The 20,711-nt window shown below is 44.1% G+C and overlaps 1 long non-coding RNA gene across 1 annotated transcript in view; it reads right to left on the bottom strand.

Moving 5' to 3' along the window:
- Positions 1-5,211: 5,211 nt before the first annotated feature.
- Positions 5,212-20,711, bottom strand: part of LOC128324143 (uncharacterized) — an 82,926-nt gene continuing 67,426 nt past the window's right edge. The window contains exons 2-3 of the long non-coding RNA XR_008306665.1: positions 8,273-8,381; positions 5,212-5,478 (exon numbers count right to left, since the gene is read on the bottom strand). This is a non-coding gene — a long non-coding RNA (uncharacterized LOC128324143). The remainder of the gene's footprint in view (positions 5,479-8,272; positions 8,382-20,711) is intronic.

Here is a 20,711-nt window from a genome sequence, read left to right as displayed (position 1 = left end):
TTTATCACTAATCACGCTGAGAGGTGAGCTTCTTGAACTTGAAACCATTAATTATAATCCAAACCGAAAGAGATTGGACACCAGACCGGCTTCTGTCCATTGGATTTCCGATGAAGGAGTGTAGCTTGATGAATCCCAGCCCACACCGCTCAACTTAAATCAAAGCTGTACTTTCCAGCACAGCCTTGAGATAAGGAGCAGGCTTCGGGGGATACAATGGTCAATCTTGATCCAACCCTTTAATCCAGGGTGGTGAGGGGGGGTTGTGAAGACTCAAAACCCCCCAAAATAACTCCTCCTCGGTCTCTCCTGTCGGGAAGCATGCAGCCTCGTTAGCAGTCCAACCGGAAGTCCAATTGGCTTTTTTTCCTAAAAAAAAAAGTATTGCCTTTTTTTTTGACCTTTCTGAAAATCTCCCACCTTTTTTTTTTTTTTTTTACATTTTTGAGATGTCTGAGTGTTGTGTTCCGTGTTGTTTCACCTACTGACCCAACTGCTCTTTAACTCTAGTTTGGTTCACAGTAATTAAGGCCATAGTACTACAGCATTCTTCTCAATGAAAAAGGCCTCTCCATGCATTCCTATGGAGACAAAAATTGATTATTTTAAAAAATCATAAAGAACAATAATTTCTATCAACTTGGGGGTGCCTGGGGGGAGTTGAAGCCAGCCCTGCCATGCCCCCACACCCACTTTGTGGTGCCCTGGCACACACACACACCCAACAAATGCCTCAAATCCCCATTACTCCCTATGGGGGGAAATATCTTCAAAAATTCACCAATAATTGTGGGAGTGTCTGATTGCCTTGGGGTTTACCCATCCCACCCACCCCACCCCACATTTGTGCCCCTAGGTGCTCTACATAGGCTATAATGGGCTGGTTAGAATCCCCATTGTAGCTTATGGCGAACCTTCAAACCAATTCAAACTGGGTTCCAATTTGAATTGAACCGAAGGGGGGTTTGAGCAAAACCAAAACCAAAACCCCTCATGCCGGTTCAAAGCCAAACCAAACAGGCCGAACAAAACTCGAACCAAACAGGCCAAGCCAGTTTTGTGTACACCCCTAACAGGAACTACCTTTGATAGTTATGCAAAGGTTGTGTTTATTCCTACAATGGAGGACAGCCTGAAAGCAAAGACTACGTGTCCTAAGGCAAAGGTCTTGGGAGAAGGGAAGCAGGAATCAACACAGCACCAAACAACTAGAAAAGCTTTTTAAGAGATTCTAGCAACAAGAATGAACTGTCACACTTTTTAGTGGACACGATAGCAGCACTCAGCATAAAAAACATCTTAAGCAACCAAGATATCTGCCTAGATAATTTGGCTTCTTGCTCACAGGAAGAGGCTGACACTCACATATTTGTGCATGCCAATGTTGCTGTAACATTGGGTTGCAAGAATCTTTCGATCAAATCAAATGGCACAGCCATCATAGTCATTATCATATCCGTTCTGCCTTTATTGAAGGAACTTGGCCTTCAGACCATGTGAGTTTCTTTTGGGAAAGGCACAAAGTCCACAAAATTGCTGGCTCATTAAGGCCTGAAAAATTATTGGATTACCCTTCTTCCTTGCATTCACTACCACATCACTGTCACACCATATCATCATTTCATGGCAAAGGCAAGAAGTCTATGTGGCATGCATAGAATGTTTTTGATGATGTATCAAGTGCCTGCCCATCCACTTCCTATGAATTGATTGAAAATCAAAAGTGGTCTTGACTGCACTGGACTATGCAGTTGTACATGCATGAATAAGAATACTATTCAGTGCAGCAGTGGAGCTACAGGTGAAACTCGGAAAATTAGAATATCGTGCAAAAGTCCATTAATTTCAGTAATGCAAATTAAAAGGTGAAACTGATATATGAGACAGACGCATTACATGCAAAGAGAGATAAGTCAAGCCTTAATTTGTTATAATTGTGATGATCATGGCGTACAGCTCATGAAAACCCCAAATCCACAATCCCAGAAAATTAGAATATTACATGGAACCAAGAAGACAAGGATTGTAGAATAGAACAATATCGGACCTCTGAAAAGTATACAGTGTACTGTGCTTGATTGGCCAGCAAACTCGCCTGACCTGACCCCATAGAGAATCTATGGGGCATTGCCAAGAGAAGGATGAGAGACATGAGACCAAACAATGCAGAAGAGCTGAAGGCCGCTAATGAAGCATCCTGGTCTTCCATAATACCTCATCAGTGCCACAAGCTGATAGCATCCATGCCACGCCGCATTGAGGCAGTAATTGCTGCAAAAGGGGCCCAAACCAAGTACTGAATACATATGCATGCTTATACTTTTCAGAGGTCCGATATTGTTCTATTCTACAATCCTTGTCTTCTTGGTTCCATGTAATATTCTAATTTTCTGGGAGCTGTACGCCATGATCATCACAATTATAACAAATTAAGGCTTGACTTATCTCTCTTTGCATGTAATGCGTCTGTCTCATATATCAGTTTCACCTTTTAATTTGCATTACTGAAATTAATGGACTTTTGCACAATATTCTAATTTTCCGGGTTTCACCTGTATAATTCGGCATCCATGGTTTAAAAACGTGAGCTACCCATAGTTTGAGAGCTGCCTTTCTCACCCCACTCTGTATGCTGACTGGCCACTCCCACTGCTGCTTGTCATGGCAGACCACTGACCTGCTGCCCTCGCCCCCTGGATCTCCCTCCCCTCTTCCTCCTTATGCCAGCTTGTAGTGTGGCACATGCATTTCCTGCATTCTCAAAAAGCTCCAGGCCAATGAGAAGCAAGAAGGCCCCCATTTTCCCACTTCCCACTGGTGCAGGTCGAGCTGGGTGAGTGAGTGGAGCATGACAGCGTGTGGAAGGACAGGAGTGGCCAGCTGACCACTGGGTGAGCGGAGGACCCTGCATCACTGGAACAGGGTCACACAGAGGGCGGGGAGCTGCCCATGTTCCTTTATGAAACACAGCCCTCTCTGCCCTCACTACACAACTGATCCAGTATTTTTATTTTATGTCATTAATCCATTAAGTTTGTTTCTCTATTTAAGTACTTTATTATATATTTTACTTCCGCTCATAAGAACCAGTTAAGAAGTTGAACTGTATCTCAATATAAACATTGCCAGTTATGATTAAGATGTATTAGTCCAATTTTTAAGGAAACACCTTCTGTACATTGTTCATTATGATTAAGATATATTAGTCCATTTTTTCAGGAAACATCTTCTGTTTAAATATTGATGCTCAGTTCTATCAAATAAAATCTATGTTATACAATCTGAATGTTATTTTCCCCATTTACGTTGGTCTGCAATGAATATCTCTATATATAAAAGCCTAAGGTGATCCGTGGCTAATCTCAGGGGGTATGTGGCACATATCGTGAGAGTTCCATTGAGAGACAGAAGGCATGGAGGAGGGTTCAGTGGCATATAGAGGGCTGAAGAAAGAGCAGGCATCATGGCATCAGCCCAGGTTGGCTCCAGTCGCTGGCCTCTGTTGCCCCACTGGGTCTCCTCACGAGGAGGATGGCCAGGGCAGAAGAGCAGCTGAGGGCCATCCATGGAGGCCGGAAGGAGGAGGGAGAGGCCGGGGGATGAGAGAGAGGAGAAATAAAGAAGGGAAGAAAGAGGGAAAGTGAGAGAGAGAGGGTGTGGAGGTCTCTGGGGTTAGGTGGCTGTGGCGGAGAACGAGGAAGCAAACATACTAGTGCACAGATACTCTGTGTGGGTTCAGCTAGTTACAATTATAACATAATTTAATATAGGTACCACCTTTCATGTAGGCACTATTTTTAGATGACTAATATTTTTCCTTAATGTGTGTTCTGTATTAAACATTCATGCCATTTTTCACACTTGTATCACAAAGTGAACAATATCTGGGGAGGGCTGAATGGGAATATTCTGGAATATATAAAACAGATTGCTGATATAGATTTATAGTTGATGGGCAGTCCTCTTTTGTTGATGATACTCAAGCCAGATTATTCTGGCACCTGAGCCAATTCTATACTTTTCTATACTGCCCTGGGTCATGCCAGGCCATGCAGAGGTGCATTGTGCAGGTACGGCAGCTTCCAAAATGGCCATGCCGAGGGGGAAGGCCAAAAACTGGCCGAAGAATGGTCGAACAGACGATTTCTGGAATAAGGGAGGCCAGCAGCGGGAAGGGGGGACTTCATGAACCCCCCCCACACACACACACACACAAACACCACCTCAGACAACTCCCCTAGATGGGGTAAGTGTAAAAAAAATTAAATTAAGGGGGAAAAATTACAACCCCCCTGGACCGAACCGGGGGGGGTTCAAGGGGGTGCCGGACCGAACTGGCCTGGTCCAGTTTGGGTCCAGTTCAGACTCGAACTAAACCAGACCAGACACTTTTGTGTACACCCCTACTAGGCTGTACTAAGCAACTCTTATTCAGGTAAAAACTTTCTCTGAACCAAGATCCAGGGATGACACATATTCTGGGGTTCTCAACTGAAGATGGAAGGGGAAGGACAGTAGCTCAGTGCAAGAGCATCTGCTTTGCATACTGAAGGTTGCAGGTTCAATCCCTGGCATCTCCAGAGAGGGCAGGGAAAGACTCATCTTAAAATCTGGAAAGCTACTTCCAGTCAATGTAGACAATACTGAGCAAGATAGATCAATGGTCTGATTTGGTATAAAGCAGCTTCCTAAGTTCCTATGTTCCTACATAGTGAAAAAAGCTGATGTTGATTCTGGAAAAAGAAGTTAGTAACTAAGCAACCCATGAAATCTGTTTCTATGATTTGCAATGTCAGGGAAAAGCCACTAGGCAGCATTCTTGTTTAATAGTCTCCAAATTTCTCTTTGCTACCACAGACACTAATCATGCTTTCCATACTTACAGCCTGCCCATTTCATGCTTTTCCTTACCTCTGATTCTGGAATTTAGAACCATTTGCAAAATAAGATAAACGCAGAGGCAAATATGTCCATAAAAGAACAGATTGGACTCGCTTGACAAAATTGCCATCTTTGCAGCTTTCTCTGCCTTAGGATTGGTACGACACATGGGACTATTCATTTATTTTATTTAAGATATTTATATACAGCCCCAAACACAAGTCTCTAGAGTCTACATGCAAGACTAGACTCTTCGTGTCCTGCTAGGGATTGTTGGAGAACCTTAACCTGTACATAGGCACAGGAGTGTTACAAATGGAGGAGACAGGCTTGCAATGCAAAAAATTTAACATTTATTAGAAAACAATCAAAAGGTACAATCTGATTAGGGAATTAGCAAAATAAATCACTTATATGGGGAATTTGTTAGAACAGACTTGCTTGCAAGAAGTGTTAGCTCAGAAAAGTGATACATTCAAATAGTGCAATTGAAATGGATGGGGTAAAACCACGAAGTTCTGGAAGGCACAGCCCCTAGTGAGTTTCCTTGATGTTACACTAACTGCTTAACACAGCAACGCTTCGTAGGGATGATTCCTGAAACAAGGAGGGAATTAATTGACACAAGGAACCATAAATCTGAAAAGCAGGCTGGTTAGAAAAGAAGAGAATAAGCAAAATACATTAATGCTGTGCAGCTGCTTCTTGGGAAAATCAGGTGGCTTAAGTCAGCTGCTGTTGCACACCATTTAGAAAGTGCAGGGGTGTTGTGAGAAGATGCATGTGAACGGGCTAGGCTCCTGATTTCACTATAATTTAGGCAGAGAGCAGAGGGGGACTTTTGGATGGCTTAAGCCAATTTTCAAACATAATTGGAGAAACCTATTTGCGAATATGGATCTCCACTATGCTTCCATTTGTCAAAGAGGGTGTTTGTTGTTGTTGTTGTTTTTGCTACCATGGTTTATAGTGGTTTACGTACTTAAAATATCTCCACCACCTGATCATCGGTGTGAAGGTCAGAGACAAACGAATCAAGGGGCTCCCAGGGCTCCATTTTACAAGTAAAAGATAGAAAAGAAAGGGGAAAGGAATCTCTGTTCCAAAGTGGGCACATGTTGGAAAGAGCTATATCTATCTGTCTTGCAGCTTTGCCTTGTGTTACGCAAAGAGGTTTGGAGATCTGTGTAGGGAGGGGAACACCAGTCAGCTAGGTTTGCAACGTGGCGCTTTCCAGATTAACTCGTACCACAGTGTCACTATGGATCTGCAAAGTGTGCTTTTGTCCTTCCTGTGTTGTGACACAGCAATCTCTGCACTGACAGCAAGGTGCCATTCACATTTCCAATGCCTTACTTCAGATTTTATTGTCATGTTAAAGTTAAGTTAAGTGCCGTCGAGTCAGTGTCGACTCCTGGTGACCACAGAGCCCTGTGGTTGTCTTTGGTAGAATACAGGACGAGTTTACCATTGCCTCCTCACGCATAGTATGAGATGATGTCTTTCAGCATCTTCCTATATCACTGCTGCCTAATATAAGTATTTCCCACAGTTCGGGAAAAGTACCAGCGGGGATTCAAACCAGCAACCTCTGGCTCCCTAGGCAAGTTACTTCCCTGCTGCGCCATCAGGTGGCTTATGTTACAGTCCTATAATGTCACATGTGCAGCGCAAATAAATAGCTTTATTTCCAGGTTGTGGAGTTTTTGTAAGACTGCTCCCCCTGCTGGTACCTTTTTGCAACAGCCTTTATTTACGGTTTCAATGTGCTCTGCCCAACGCCAAAGCATTTTACTGCTGTTGAGAGGGTAAACTGGAAAGCGCCCTTGCGAGGAATTGAGTGGCCCAAAATTTAGTGATTTCAGCTCAGAAGTTCTCAGGCTTGGGAATCTCTAGGACTCATCCAGTGAATACACATTCTGTCTGGACTTTCATTAAAAAATAATAATAATAAACTTTATTTGTAAGCCACCCCATAACAATTGTTCTCTGGGCATCTCACAACAAAGGATAAAAAATACTATAAACACATATAACACATTAAATCATAACAGACAAAAAAGAAGGTTAAAAGAAAATACAAAATGCAATGGAAAGCAGCTTAAAAACTCATTTTAAAATTAGTTAAAAATCAGAACAAATCTGAAAACCCGAATTTAAAAGGCCGTGTGAACAAAAAGGTCTTTACCTGGCCTCTAAAAGAACAAAGTGATGAAGCCAGGTGAACCTCACTGGGATGGATGATCAAGTTGTTATTATTTATTTATTTAACAAGGGTTAGGGTGGCCTCGATTCTCAAGAACAGTGGCTTGGAAGTCAATCCAAATTAGGTTTAGCAGGCTGGCAAAGGCCAACCAAAACTGTGAACAGAAGTTGCTCCACAGTCTGAAGAAAGAACTAGTTTTGGGGAAGGGATTTTATACCTTAAAGACTAAGCATTTTTGACAGAAAGTTTGAGAACTTCCCTAGTAAGGGTGTGCACAAAACTGGCTCACCTGGTTCGGCTCTACTCTGAACCAGATTCAAGGCACCCTGGGTTGCTCAGACTTGATTGAGCCCAGCCCGGTCTGGTCCTGCTGTCGAGCCAGTTTGAAGGGCTCGATGGTTATACTTGTAAGGAGAATCCAGCAAGGATTTCCTGTTATAAATAAAGGGCTATATGTGGGGTGACAGAGGGGGTGCAAGGGGAAAGGTGTCCATCTGTTCTTTTGCTCAAGCTGCTGCATGGCGTGGTGGTGCTGGTGGTGGTGGCAGCAACAGGCGGCAAGGGAAAGGGGTTCTGTTCTTTTAACTTTAAAGCTCAAACCGCTGTGCGGCAGGATGGCAGGGGTGGCAGCAGAGGCAGAGGAGGCAGTAGCGGGGGTTCCTTCCACCCTCCCTCCAGCCTCCCAAATGACAGCCCAGGCAGTCTGTGGCCCGTTTCAGGCTGCGGCCATCCCTATCTGTCATTTGGCAGGCTGGCAGGAGGGTGGAAGGAACCCCCGCCACCACCACCTCCGCCTCCACCGCCATCCCTGTGGCTGCTGCAGTTGCCGCCACCATCCCACTGCACAGCAGCTTGAGTTCTAAAGTTAAAAGGGCAGATGGAGAACGTTTCCCTCACACACACCCCTGCTGCCTTCCCACCACACAGCAGCTTGAGTTCTAAAGCTAAAAGAACAGATGGAGACCTTTTCCCTAGCCCCCCTGTCCCACATATAGCCCTTTACTTGTAAAGGGAAATCCTTGCCAGATTCCCCTCTACAAGTATACCTTCAAGCTGGCTCACGAGGCGGGGGCTTGGTTCAACTCGCCATTGGACCAGGCACACCCCCAGTTCGGTTCAAGGGTGAGCCTTCAAGCCGAGCTGGCTCGCACATCCCCACACACCTTCTAGAATGGGAATTCTTACCTGGATATCAATGAAGTCTTGTGACTAAAACAGAGATTATGGACTATGGCTGTGAGGCTTATCTTCTGAGACTGATTTAATCATGTCGTTCTAGTCCTCAAGGCTTAATCTGCAGTAGGAAATAGGTTTTGTGCTTGAACGGGGAGATTGCTCTGCCGAGGAATTTCTTTATTAGTGATTACCTTTAATTGCCTGGGGAAGGCTTCTTAGGATATGCAGACCAGACTGGTTTGCAGTGTTCTTAGGGTCCTCCCAAGTCATCCGATGTACTGAGATTTGCTCAGCCCTTTTGTTATTGTTAATATCAAGCACTGGAGAGGGCCACTGATGCCAAACCTCTCTCACTTTCTATTGTCAAATATGTTATTCTGTTTGAGCTCTGGTAATGCCATTGTGGACCTGAAAAATCCTGATACTGCCTGGGTGACCCATAAGCATAGTTTGAGCTGAAACAGGGGGTTACTCCTAACAAGATGTAGCAGAAAATCCTGGGCTGGTTGAGATGTTAAGCATAAAGAAAATTATAATTGGGGAATCGTGGGAAAGAGCAACTCTCACACTGTGACCTGAATTTATATTCTCTCTGAAAACCTCCTCGTTCCTCATTTACTATGTTCTGAGACTTTCCAGCAGAGCTGAACATGTGGAGGCAAACTTTGCTTTCAGTTTTACAGCCAACCATGTCACAAAGCAGATCTCTCTTGTGACGTCTACCAGCTTTCACCTTCAACTAGTCCAAGGTAAATAGCTTTAGGGGACTAGCTCTCCAATGCATTATTACTTTCCAGAGTGCATTTGTTTATCACACTTCATTACAAACAAAAAAGGGCTCTCATTACGTTTCTGAAGAGAATTTACATTTCTGAAGAGAATGGTAGATCCTTTACCAAGGCGTTTTTTCACATAGGAGGCTTTACAGCAAGTTTACTGTGAGGCTTTACTGCGAGTACAAAGTTGCCCAAAATAACCAACGCAAAAAATGGATTTTTTTACCCTGGATATAAATCAGGCAGGGTTACACTCATAATGTGCAATGAAAAAAATGTGTGTGAAGTGCTCCCCGATAGCTCACAGGGACTTCAGGATATATCTGACGAATATGTGAACACATGCCCTCCATTCCAGAGGTAAAATTCTGGTGTGAAAAATGCCTAGTTGCATCCAGGACTTGTTGTGCTTCCTAGGTTTTTCCTGCACTGCATGGTTGACCAATTGTCTTACAAAGAACCTTCCAATAATCCAATAGTCAAAGCCACATCCCTGTAATCTGTAACTCCTAGTAGGTACTTTTACTGGCTTCACTATTTGCAAACAGAATGCCAAGAAATCTCAGTAGGCAATGGCCCCAATTCTACTCACACAGTGAGTTGCATTACTTTAATCAGCCACAACTTCCCCCAAATGTCAGAATGGCCTCCTAGCTTCTCAGCTGTGACATTGCAGCTTCTAGGGAATGAAGCTTTTAAAGAGGGCAACTTGTGTTTACCTCAGGGTTTGTCCCTTAAAAAAAGCTATTGTTGCAAAATTACTAGTAAGCATTGAGAAATCTTTGTACCCTGTGCTTTAATTTGATCCCCACAATAAATGCCCTAAACTGGGGGCCATGCTGTGTATGGTGCATGTGTGTATATGTGAAGTTTCTCTGTTGTTGTGGGTCTGTTTCATTTTTTAATTTACTCTAAATAAGTAATAAATTTTACTTTTAAAAACTGATAATAGAAATTAGCCAACAGATACATGTTTGTATAGTGTCATAAATATTAGGCCAGTTCCTTACACTGAGCACTATAGATATCTTAATTCTTATCAGTCGGGTTTCAGGCCTTGGCATAGCACAGAGACAGCTCTGGTCGCTCTGGTAGATGACCTTTTTCAGGACCTTGATGAGGGTAATGTCTCTCTCTTGGTCCTTTTAGATCTCTCAGCTTTTGACACTATCAATCATGCTATCATTCTTGACCGCCTGCATGGGTTGGGTATCGGAGGCACTGTCTTACAGTGGCTCCTTTCTTACCTTAGCGGGCATGTCCAGTCGGTATGCATTGAGAACAGATGCTCTGACCCATGGTCACTCCCCAGGGTTCAGTTCTTGCCCCTGTCCTCTTTAACATCTACATGAAGCCACTGGGTCAGGTCATTTCCCCGTTTGGGGTGAGATTTCATCGATACACTGATGATACTCAGCTGTACATTGCCATCCCAGACCATTCTGGGGGTGCTATTTCTGTGCTTACTCGATGCCTGGAAGCTGTTAAGGTCTGGATGAATCAAAACAAGCTCAGACTGAATCCCACTAAGACTGAACTACTTTTATTCAGTCCTCATATCGGCCAACAGCTGGATGTGAACCTTGTTTTAGATGGGGTGGCGCTGCCCCCCAAGAAGCTTGTTCGTGATTTGGGGGTCCTTTTAGACTCGCGCCTCCTGCATGAGCAGCAGGTGGAGGCTGCAGCCAGAAGTGCTTTTGCCCAGCTTCATCTGATTCTCCAATTACGCCCTTACCTTGATCAGCAGGCATTAGTGACAGTGACCCATGCCCTTGTTATCTCCTGCTTAGATTATTGTAATGCTCTCTATCTAGGGTTACCTTTGAGGACAATACAATGGGTCCAGAATGCAGCGGCTCGCCTACTCCTGGGTGCCAGAAAATACGACAGGGTAACACCTCTCCTGCAGTCATTGCACTGGTTGCCTATTCGCTTCCGAGTTCAATTTACAGTCCTGGTTTTGACCTTTGAAGCCTTGAGGGGCTTGGCGCCTGTCTACCTACAGACCAGGGGCGTAACTACTATTAGGCAAGGGGAGGCGGCTGCCTGGGGGCCCCCATGTCTCGAGGGGCCCCCCAGAGGCAAGTCACATGTGAAGTGTGTGTGTGTATCAGCGAGGGGCCTGTTTTAAAATTTTGTCTCTGGGCCCTCTCCAGCCTGGTTACGCCCCTGCTACAGTCCTGCCTCTCCCATCCAGTTACATCCCGTCTGGTTAGATCATCTCAGATGGCCCTTTTGTCAGTCTCTGATTTTTGAGAGGTTCGGAGTTCTAGGTTCTGAGAAATGGCCTTTTCGATTGAGGCTCCACTTCTTTGGAACTCTCTTCCACTTCAGATTCGTTTATCCCCTTCCTTACTGATTTTCAAATCTCTATTGAAGACATTTCTTTTTTACCAGGCTTTTGCCCTGTAGTTTACTTATTTGTTTTTTTTCCTTTTTTTGTTAGTTACTTTTGTTTTTAATTTAGAATGTAATTTTTAATGTTGTCTTGTTTTGCATGTTTTTGTGCACCACCCGGAGTCGTCGGAGTGGGCGGTATATTACATGTTTCAAATAAATAATTAAATAATTAAATAAATAAAACTATAATGTTAGTTCCACATATAGTTGTGCATAGAGAATCCATTCTAGGAACCATTCAGCAGGGACTAGAAAGCTAGAGAAACTACTATTTTATATATCAGTATTATAAGACTTTTAAATTTATTTACTGTACACTTCATTCTCGTTTTTTCATAATTAATAAAGCTTGCAGCAGCCAATACTACAATACATCTTATTTTCAATATTCTAAAGTTAAACTTTTAAAAAGTAGCCTGCTTTTTGGATGTTTGCTGCAAATGTTTAAAAATTGCTAGCAAACTTGTTAATTATCATTGATATTTATTGCCTGATTTGTTACCCTCCATCTGAACAAATAATAAGCACTGATGTTTTCTTAATACAGAAATGTGGCTAAATCCTGGTTTAGCTGTCATTTTTATTTTTAAAAAACTGTCAGAGATTGTCTGTTTAGAGTTTGTTTTTGTTTTTAGTTATTTGGATGCTGAGGGATAAAATAGCAAAATTGTTTTTGAGGTGATTCCCCCCCTCCCCAAATCAATGCATCCATAGTTTGTTTGTTGCTAGTTTTGTTTGACAAGAACTCTAGGTGAGAAGGAAGTCCCACTGCCTTAAGCAAACTATTCTTGAGTTGCATGCTTCAGAGCTTTGCTTAGCGGATTTCAAAACCCTCATGCTTTCTCGCTTGAGCTTTGCTACACATTTTGTCTTACTGCCAAAAGTGCTAAAACAAGCACAGGGGGCTGTACAACTGTCAGTGTTTCAGTGGATCATTGAACAAAGAGCGAAAGATGAGCAGAAGAAAAAGGCTTTGATTCTGTTCTGGTAGAGCTTCACTCTCTTTCTCCTTCTGTTTTCAGAAGTGAAAAGAAACTGTATATCCTGGGACTTCCTAATGAGGTTATGCCTAAGCAAGGCACAACAATCTCGATGCAAAATGCAGGCTGCAAAATGAATTGTAATGTCTAAAGATAATTAAATGGCTTAAGGTAGAGGGCTGTGTGAGGAAGGGAAGGTGGTGGTAGTGGTAGTGTCTTAGAGGGCTGTTTGCAGTGGTAGTGTCTTAGAGGGCTGTTTGCTAAGGGAAGAGCTGGCAGTGGGTAGGGGTGTGCACGGAACCGCAGAGCTGCGGTCCGGCACTGTGGGGTGGGTTTCTTACAGCGTGGCTGCCTGCTTCTCCTCCTCCCATCGGGCCACGCTGTATGTGGGGGGAAGTCGCCTGGGAGCCGGAAGTGAGGGTGGGCTGGGCGCGTCGGCACGTCCTCCCTGGCGGAGCTCTTCTCAGTGGCTGCTGGAGGCGGCTCAGAATGGGGGAGCGGCCAGGCAGAGAGGCGCCAGAGGCCGGCTCGGTGCTGTGCCAGCTTCTCGTTGGGGTTTACCATTGCCAGCAGCAGTTACCTTCTAAAACGTGAGTTGGAGTCCCTCAGCAACAGGATCTTCCCTTTGCAGAGCAGAGCAGCGCGCGCGCGCCCACCCCATTCTGGAGGCTGCATTCAGAGGGACAAGGGGCGGCAGGGAGATATCCTGCCGCCCCAATTATTACAATATATACGAGCCCTGGAGGGGGGAAAGCGGCGGGAGGGGTAAGTAAACCCTCCCCGCCCTTAAAGCTACCCCCTCCACCCGAACTGAACCGGCCAGGTCCGGACTGGCCCAGAAAATCCAGAGGCCTTTACAATGGCCTCCGGACCGGTCCGGACCCATCCCTAGCAGTGAGTGGATGGCAACAGAGAGAAGCAGGCAAGGTGGCAGGGGTGGCTGGAGGCAGAAGGAGCAAGGAAGGCAGCAGGGGCATCCTCCTGCTCCACTGATGCCCCCAGTACCAGATTTAGGCACAAGTTAAGTAAGCAATAGCTTAGGGCCTCTTATTATGAGGGGTCTCTAAATACCAAAAAATAACTAAATTCAAATTTTACATAATTGGTTGAACAATAAAGGAGAAGAGGAAAAAAGACTCTAAAACAGACCTCTTCCTTCTGATATTTGTTTGTTTGTTTGTTTGTTTATCAAATTTGTACTCCGCCCCAAACTTTCATCTCTGGGAGGTTAACAACAGCATAAAACAAATTAAAAACATATACAAACAACTTAAAATAATTTAAGAATAATCCAGAGATTAAAACCTTTTTTTTAAAAAAAGGAAGCTGAGAAAGCTTGGGCAAAAAGATGGGTTTTCAGGTGTTCTTTGAAAATTGCCAAAAATATACTTATATGGCTACACAACTTTTTACGATATTGAGTATATAATATCTGTGCAGAGATATCTCAGCTAAATCAAAAAATTATTAGACCAGGGCATGGTTTAGACTAGACTTGGAAACGAATATTTTCCTGCATTATTTAGAATCCCCCTCCCCTTGGCCTCGTGCAGAGGGGAGGGAGTTTGTCCCAGCCCTGCTCTGCATGAGGCCCAAGAAGCGGGCCGATTGGCCCTTTGGGTTTTGGGGCGGGGTTCCCCGTCCCGTTCTCTGCAGTTTGGCCTGGGCATTCTTCGATGAAGGAGCTCCTTACGAGAGCTCCTTCTTAACAGCAAGCCACATGGGGTGGGGACGCCCAATAGCGGGCAAGCAGCGCATTTGGTGAGGCCGCCACGGGCTGCAGAAGGAGGCGGCGGCGTTTGGCGGCATGCAGTGATCTCGGTGCTCGGCCGTTAGGCCGTCTGGGCAGCATGGATGGCCTTCGTGAGGGCTTTGTTGCCCCCCCCTTGTTTGTTGTCCCTGCCGGTTAGGGCTTTTGGGTGGTGGCCGTAGCTTGGTGGGGAGAGCGTTTTTTTGGCGATTGACCCCCACTGGGTTTTTTTTGTGTGTGTCTGGCATTTTGGGCTGTGGCCTTAGCTGGGTGGTTGGTTTATACACAGGGGTGGCAGATATCTCTGGGTGTTGCTGGCCCTTTGTACAGATTGCTTGGAGGTTTCTCCTCTGGGCTTGCAAAGGCTCCGGGGGTCTCCCTGCTCCTTAAGGGCAGGCTTGGTTTTTCTCCTTTAACCTTGCAGTATTAGCTGTGCAGCCTTTTCACTCAAGGGCGAGGAGTGTTCAAAATGCCCAGGAAGGCTAAAGAAAAGGAAGGGGGGGTGGCCCTTTAGGCAGCCCAAGAGGCCCGCACCCCCACCTTCCTCCTCTGATGAAGATGACGACGAAATGGTGCTCATTAGGGGCCTGATCAACAGAATGGAGGTGCTTGTGAAGACTAAGGCTGTTCCTTCTGATAAGGTTGCTGGCCCGTCTGTGTGTGTGCCTCCTAGAGTTCCTCGTCGGACACAAGGTACTGCCAGGACCCAGTTACTAAAGTCTCTCTCCAACAGGCTGGAAGCACTAGAGAAAGGTGGGGGCCTCACGGGCCCATTTTCTCCCACAGAGCTGGTCGATCCTGGGGTGCTGCCGCCTAGTGGTCCTGTTCCAGTGCAGCCTTCGCCTGCAGTTCCACTGCCTCCATTGCCAGCGGATTCTGTTCCAGCGCTCCCTTCACCGGTGGTTCCCCTGCCTACTCTACCGGTCGACCAGTTCCCTGCAGACCCAGCTGCCCTGTTGGCACTGGGTGAGCCTGCAGCACCAACACCCCCTGGCGGCACCGGCCAGTGGCCTCCCGTTCCCTGGCCGATGCCTGCCATGGGCGGCTGGGGATCAGCCCCATACTGGTCCCCTTCCACACAACCTTGGGGATTGGGTCTCCCAATGGGCTTTCCAGGGGTCACAGCGCGTCTTCAAGGGGCAGCGGAACAGGTATGGCTGGGCAATAGGCCCGCTCCTGGTCCCCTTGCAGCGCTGGGGGGGGGTGATTCCTACTGCAGCCACTGGTACAGGGGGTCAGACAGATTTTTACCCCATGGGTATCTTGCCTTCTGCACGGCACGCACCCTACAGCAGCATGGGGCTACATTACTCCCAGCAACGCGGGAGAAGATACTCACAGGCGAATATGTTGTCATATTTAGCCTTTTGTTTCGGGAGCCAGAGGTCAAGCATAAGGAGGGTGAATCCTGCAAGGAACATGAGGCAACCAAGTGCAAACCAGTTGAGAAGACATGGAACAATTGGGTGTCAGGATTCACTATTTATTTGGGGGTAATAGTGCAGGCTCAACCGGCTCGGGGCCCAGCGCTTTCAACATACACGGACATCATCCATAGGGCGGTTGCTGACTTTGCGGGCTCCTCCTGGATCTGCTATGATGAAAGTTTCCCCTTGCGGGCCGCGTTGGATCCCACTCTACCATGGGATGTGCCCCTACACTGAACTCTGGCTAATAATTATGTCCCCGGCCCGTCCGGTAGAGGGGGACCGGTCTGATAGCGGACATATGCTCTTCGGCCGCGTGGGGCTTCGCCTGCCACAGCTTTGGGCCAGCAGTGGGTGGCAATAAGATACCCAGAGAGAAGGGTACAGATGCCACTTTCAGTGTTGCTCAGCTAGCAGGATTCAGATGCCACTTTCAGTGTTGCTCACTCAGGTGCATGAGGATGTGTCATAGTTGGGATACACCATTTCTTGTGAGCAAAGATACTTTCAAATATAGATGCTATGGGGATTAATAATAATAATAATAATAATAATAATTCAAATTGCCCAAACACCAGAGGCACAAAAGACCAGCTGCTGATTGACAAAATGATTTTAGAAAATTGCAAGAGAAGAAAAACAAATCTAAGTGTTGCATGGATTGACTACAAGAAAGCCTTCGATTCATTGCCTCACACATGGATACTAAAATGTTTAGAAACAACTGGTGTCAGCAAAAACATTCAGATATTTATTAAAAAAGCAATGAGCATGTGGAGTACACAGTTAACAATCAATGGCGAGACACTTGGACAGGTTAGCATTAGAAGAGGCATTTTCCAAGGGGACTCACTATACCCTCTGTTGTTTGTAATCGCCATGACCCCACTTTCACAAATACTAAACAAAACAGGCCTCGGATACCAAACATCTAAAACATCAAGTCAAATCAACCATCTGCTGTACATGGACGATCTGAAGTTGTATGGAAAGTCCCAGTCAGAAACTGAATCACTGCTAAACACTGTCCGTATATTCAGTAGCGATATAGCAATGGAGTTTGTACTAGACAAGTGTGCTGCATTAATAATGAACAGAGGGAAAATAAGAAAAACAGAAGGAATAGAACTGCCCAATGGAAGCAAGATCAAGAACCTGAAAGAGAAAGAACATTACAAATACTTGGGCATTCTCCAGGCTGATAACATTGCACACACTGAAGTTAAAAGAAAAATTGGAAGTGAATACATCAGGAGAGTTAGAAAAATCCTCAAGTCCAAAATCAATGGCGGGAACACCATACAAGCCATAAACACCTGGGCTATACCTGTTTTCAGATACACTGCAGGAATAATAGACTGGACCCAGGGAGAGCTAGAGACGCTAGATCGTAAGACCAGGAAAATCATGACCATCAATCATGCTCTGCACCCCCGCAGTGATGTCGATAGGCTATACCTCCCTCGCAGCTCAGGTGGAAGAGGAATGCTGCAAGTCCATCAAACAGTAGAGGAGGAGAAAAGAGGCCTTGAAAAATATATCAAGGACAGTGAAGAAGATGCACTCCAAATGGTCAAGAATGAGAAACTATTCAACACCAATGAAACAAAGTAGGCCTACAAGAAAGAACAAGTCAAGAACCGAGCAGAAAAATGGAGAAATAAGCCCCTGCATGGTCAATATTTGCACAATATAAGTGGAAAATCAGACATCACCAAGACCTGGCAATGGCTTAAGAATGGTTACTTCAAGAAAGAAACAGAGGGTTTAATACTGGCTGCGCAAGAACAGGCACTAAGAACAAATGCAACAAGAGCAAAAGTCGAAAAATCCACAACAAACAGCAAGTGCTGCCTTTGTAAAGAAGCAGATGAAACAGTGGACCACCTAATCAGCTGTTGTAAAAAGATTGCACAGACTGACTATAAACAAAGGCATGACAAGGTAGCTACACTGGAACATCTGCAAAAAATACAAGCTACCTGTAGCCAAACATTGGTGGGACCATCAAATTGAAAAAGTTGAAGAAAATGAAGATGTAAAAATATTATGGAACTTCCAACTACAAACAGACAAACATCTGCCTCACAATACACCAGATATAACTGTAGTCGAGAAGAAAGAAAAACAAGTCAAAATAATTGACATAGCAATACCAGGGGATAGCAGAATAGAAGAAAAAGAAATAGAAAAAATCACAAAATACAAAGATCTACAAATAGAAATTGAAAGGCTGTGGCAGAAGAAGACCAAAATAATCCCAGTGGTAATTGTCGCCCTGGGTGCAGTTCCAAAAGACCTTGAAGAGCACCTCAACACCATAGGGGCCACAGAAATCACCATCAGCCAATTACAAAAAGCAGCTTTACTGGGAACAGCCTATATTCTGCGACGATATCTATAACAATTGACAATAAAATTCAGCCATCCCAGGTCCTTGGGAAGGACTTGATGTCTGTATAAAACAAACCAGTCAATAACACCTGTCTGACTGTGTAAACAAGAAATAATAATTCAACCATCCCAGGTCCTTGGGAAGGACTCGATGTCTGGATAAAACAAATCAGTCAATAGCACCTGTCTGACTGTGTAAATAAATAATAATAATAATTCAATTTCTATACCACCCTTCCAAAAATGGCTCAGGGCAATTTACACAGAGAAATAATTAATAAATAAGATGGATCCCTGTCCCCAAAGGGTTCACAATCTACAAAGAAACTTAAGGTAGACACCAGCAATAGCCACTGGAGGGATGCTGTCCTGGGGTTGCATAGGGCCAGTTGCTCTCCCCCTGAGAAATATAAGAGAATCACCACTTTAAAACAGTGTCTTTTTGTTCAGTTAGCAGGGGTTGCCTAACCTACCTCACAGGGTTGTTGTAGGGATAAACATAGCAATGTACACCACTCTAAGCTCCTCGGAGGATATAAATATTAGAATGAATGAATGAGAATAAATAACCATGCTCATTTAGGCTCTACATGCCTTGATCTTCTATTTCAGCAGCTACATGTTTATTCTTGTATCTGGGGTTCAGATCCAATCCAGCCACAGGACAAGTTGGGTAACTTTCTCCCACCTTCAGATCACTTTCTGTAAAACATGGGTAGTAAAATTCACAGGCATCGATGTGAGGATAAATTGAGTTCAAACTGTATAGGAAAGTTTAAATTATTCTTAATACATTATAATATAAGTATGATGAAGAAGGTGGGTATGGAGCCCCAGTAAGACTTTCTCCACAGTAAGACTTGTTTTTGGGGTCCCCACTCTTATTTGGGTGATGGGCTGAAATCTAATTATTTGTGGCAGAGCTAAACGTTTACACAACCTTGGGCTACTATCATGTAGGCCTCCCTCGGCATCTTTCTTCTCCCTACTTTGGTTGTTGAAGCAGAAGGTTGAAATGCAGCACCCATCAGTACGTAATTAAAAGAACAAAGAAAACTTGGTAGAAAATGCTCTGCTTATATTAGCTGTACTGTTAATTAAGAAATTATGAACTAGGAGCCCATCTATAATTATTTATAAAATAGATTGCATTAAAGTTTTGCTTTTTCTAGCTGGCTGAATTATCACTAACTATAATTATTAGGCCTAGCTTTGGACCTCAAACTGAAAAATTAATTTTAACCTACTTTTATTATGCACCATAATATAAATTAATTACTCATGTGGCTGATACATTGTGAAATGAAAAGGCACACTTTTCATTAACTGGCTCTAATTTATTATGGGTTTTTGATACTTGGTTGAAGTGGACATACATTCTAATTAAAAAGGTGGCAAAGGGTTCACTTTAATTCAGGCACTTACACAACCAGTTCTCCCCCTCACCTCCACAGGAATTAAAGTGGAACGGTAGATATATGCCATACATTTTCTTAAATCTTTTACATTTTCTTCATTGTGTGATTAAAGAAAACAAATAGCTTACAATGTTAATGTTTTCCATTCTGCTATTAAGCTCTGAAATTTGCAGCTGGTTCTTCTAACTGTCTTTTCAAAGAGCTATTTGGTGTGAATGTTTTACTATTATTATTCATTAAGTCCTTCCACTGAGCAAAGTATAAAGTCTAGACAAAAAGCAGAACATATGGTAAACTGTGCTTGATCAACTGTCAGATTAAAGATGGGGAATAATCTGACTGAATGCATCTCTATAGAAAAATCTCCCTTCACATAGAAAACAAGATGACAAGGAGACATCTCCCTGACATGCTAGTTTTCCACATATGGAAGGCTTCCGCCCCCTGCTTCTCCATGGAGATCAGTCATTTACATGCAGTGGTACAGACTATGAATAGTTTTGCCCTATGATATATTGTCGGTGTGAATGAGAAATTAATCAAATGCATTGTATCTGATTAATTAATCATCTGCATTCTCATTTCTCTGACTAATGCTTGGATTTCCATTGTTGAACCTTGAAAGAGATATAGGTTGCATTTATAATCCCATTTATCATTGCTCTGAGATGCTTGGAGGAAGCTAGGACCCTGGCAGCATCAGCTCTCAACTGCAATGTCTCATAGTGACCACTGGGGCAGTTAGGGTCATGAATAAAAGTGCTGGACTCCTCCCATATTTGTGTTAGTCTCAATTTTGTTTGTCAGTGTTAGTCTCAATTTTGTCTCTCCAAAGATGGTTCTTTGTTTTGGTCTCTCTCTTTTTCCAGCCATGAGCTACAGCTGAAATAAAGTTGCAGGCTTTTCCACATTTGTTGGTAACCTTTTCTGTAAACAAATCCTTGTAGTTCTTCAATACTAAAGAACTGTCTCAAGACCCCTTGCTTTGTTGCTTTCTCACCAAACTGGTTTTGCTTTGCGATTGGGGACAGAACTACCATTCTTCCCCTACAGAAGGCTGGGGATATAAATGAAATAAAATATGTTTTGATCTTAATTGGTAATGTTGGGGATAGAAGTGAAAGCAGTGGAGCCATATTTAGGCCACAAACCAATTTTATCTGGTTCCCAGAAATCCTACCGGTTTTTAATAAAGATGTGCTACAACCACTGGTAAGAAAATGGGAAATGGTTTTCAAAGTTCTGAGACACAGAGATATCCCACACTTTAATGTTACATTTCTTTTTGGACTGCTGGGTCCTT

This window comes from Hemicordylus capensis, chromosome 4, assembly GCF_027244095.1.
Source record: "Hemicordylus capensis ecotype Gifberg chromosome 4, rHemCap1.1.pri, whole genome shotgun sequence".
NCBI classification, from domain to species: Eukaryota; Metazoa; Chordata; class Lepidosauria; order Squamata; family Cordylidae; genus Hemicordylus; species Hemicordylus capensis.
Note: the sequence above shows the minus strand (reverse complement) of the source record. Positions and strands in the feature narration are given on the sequence as shown.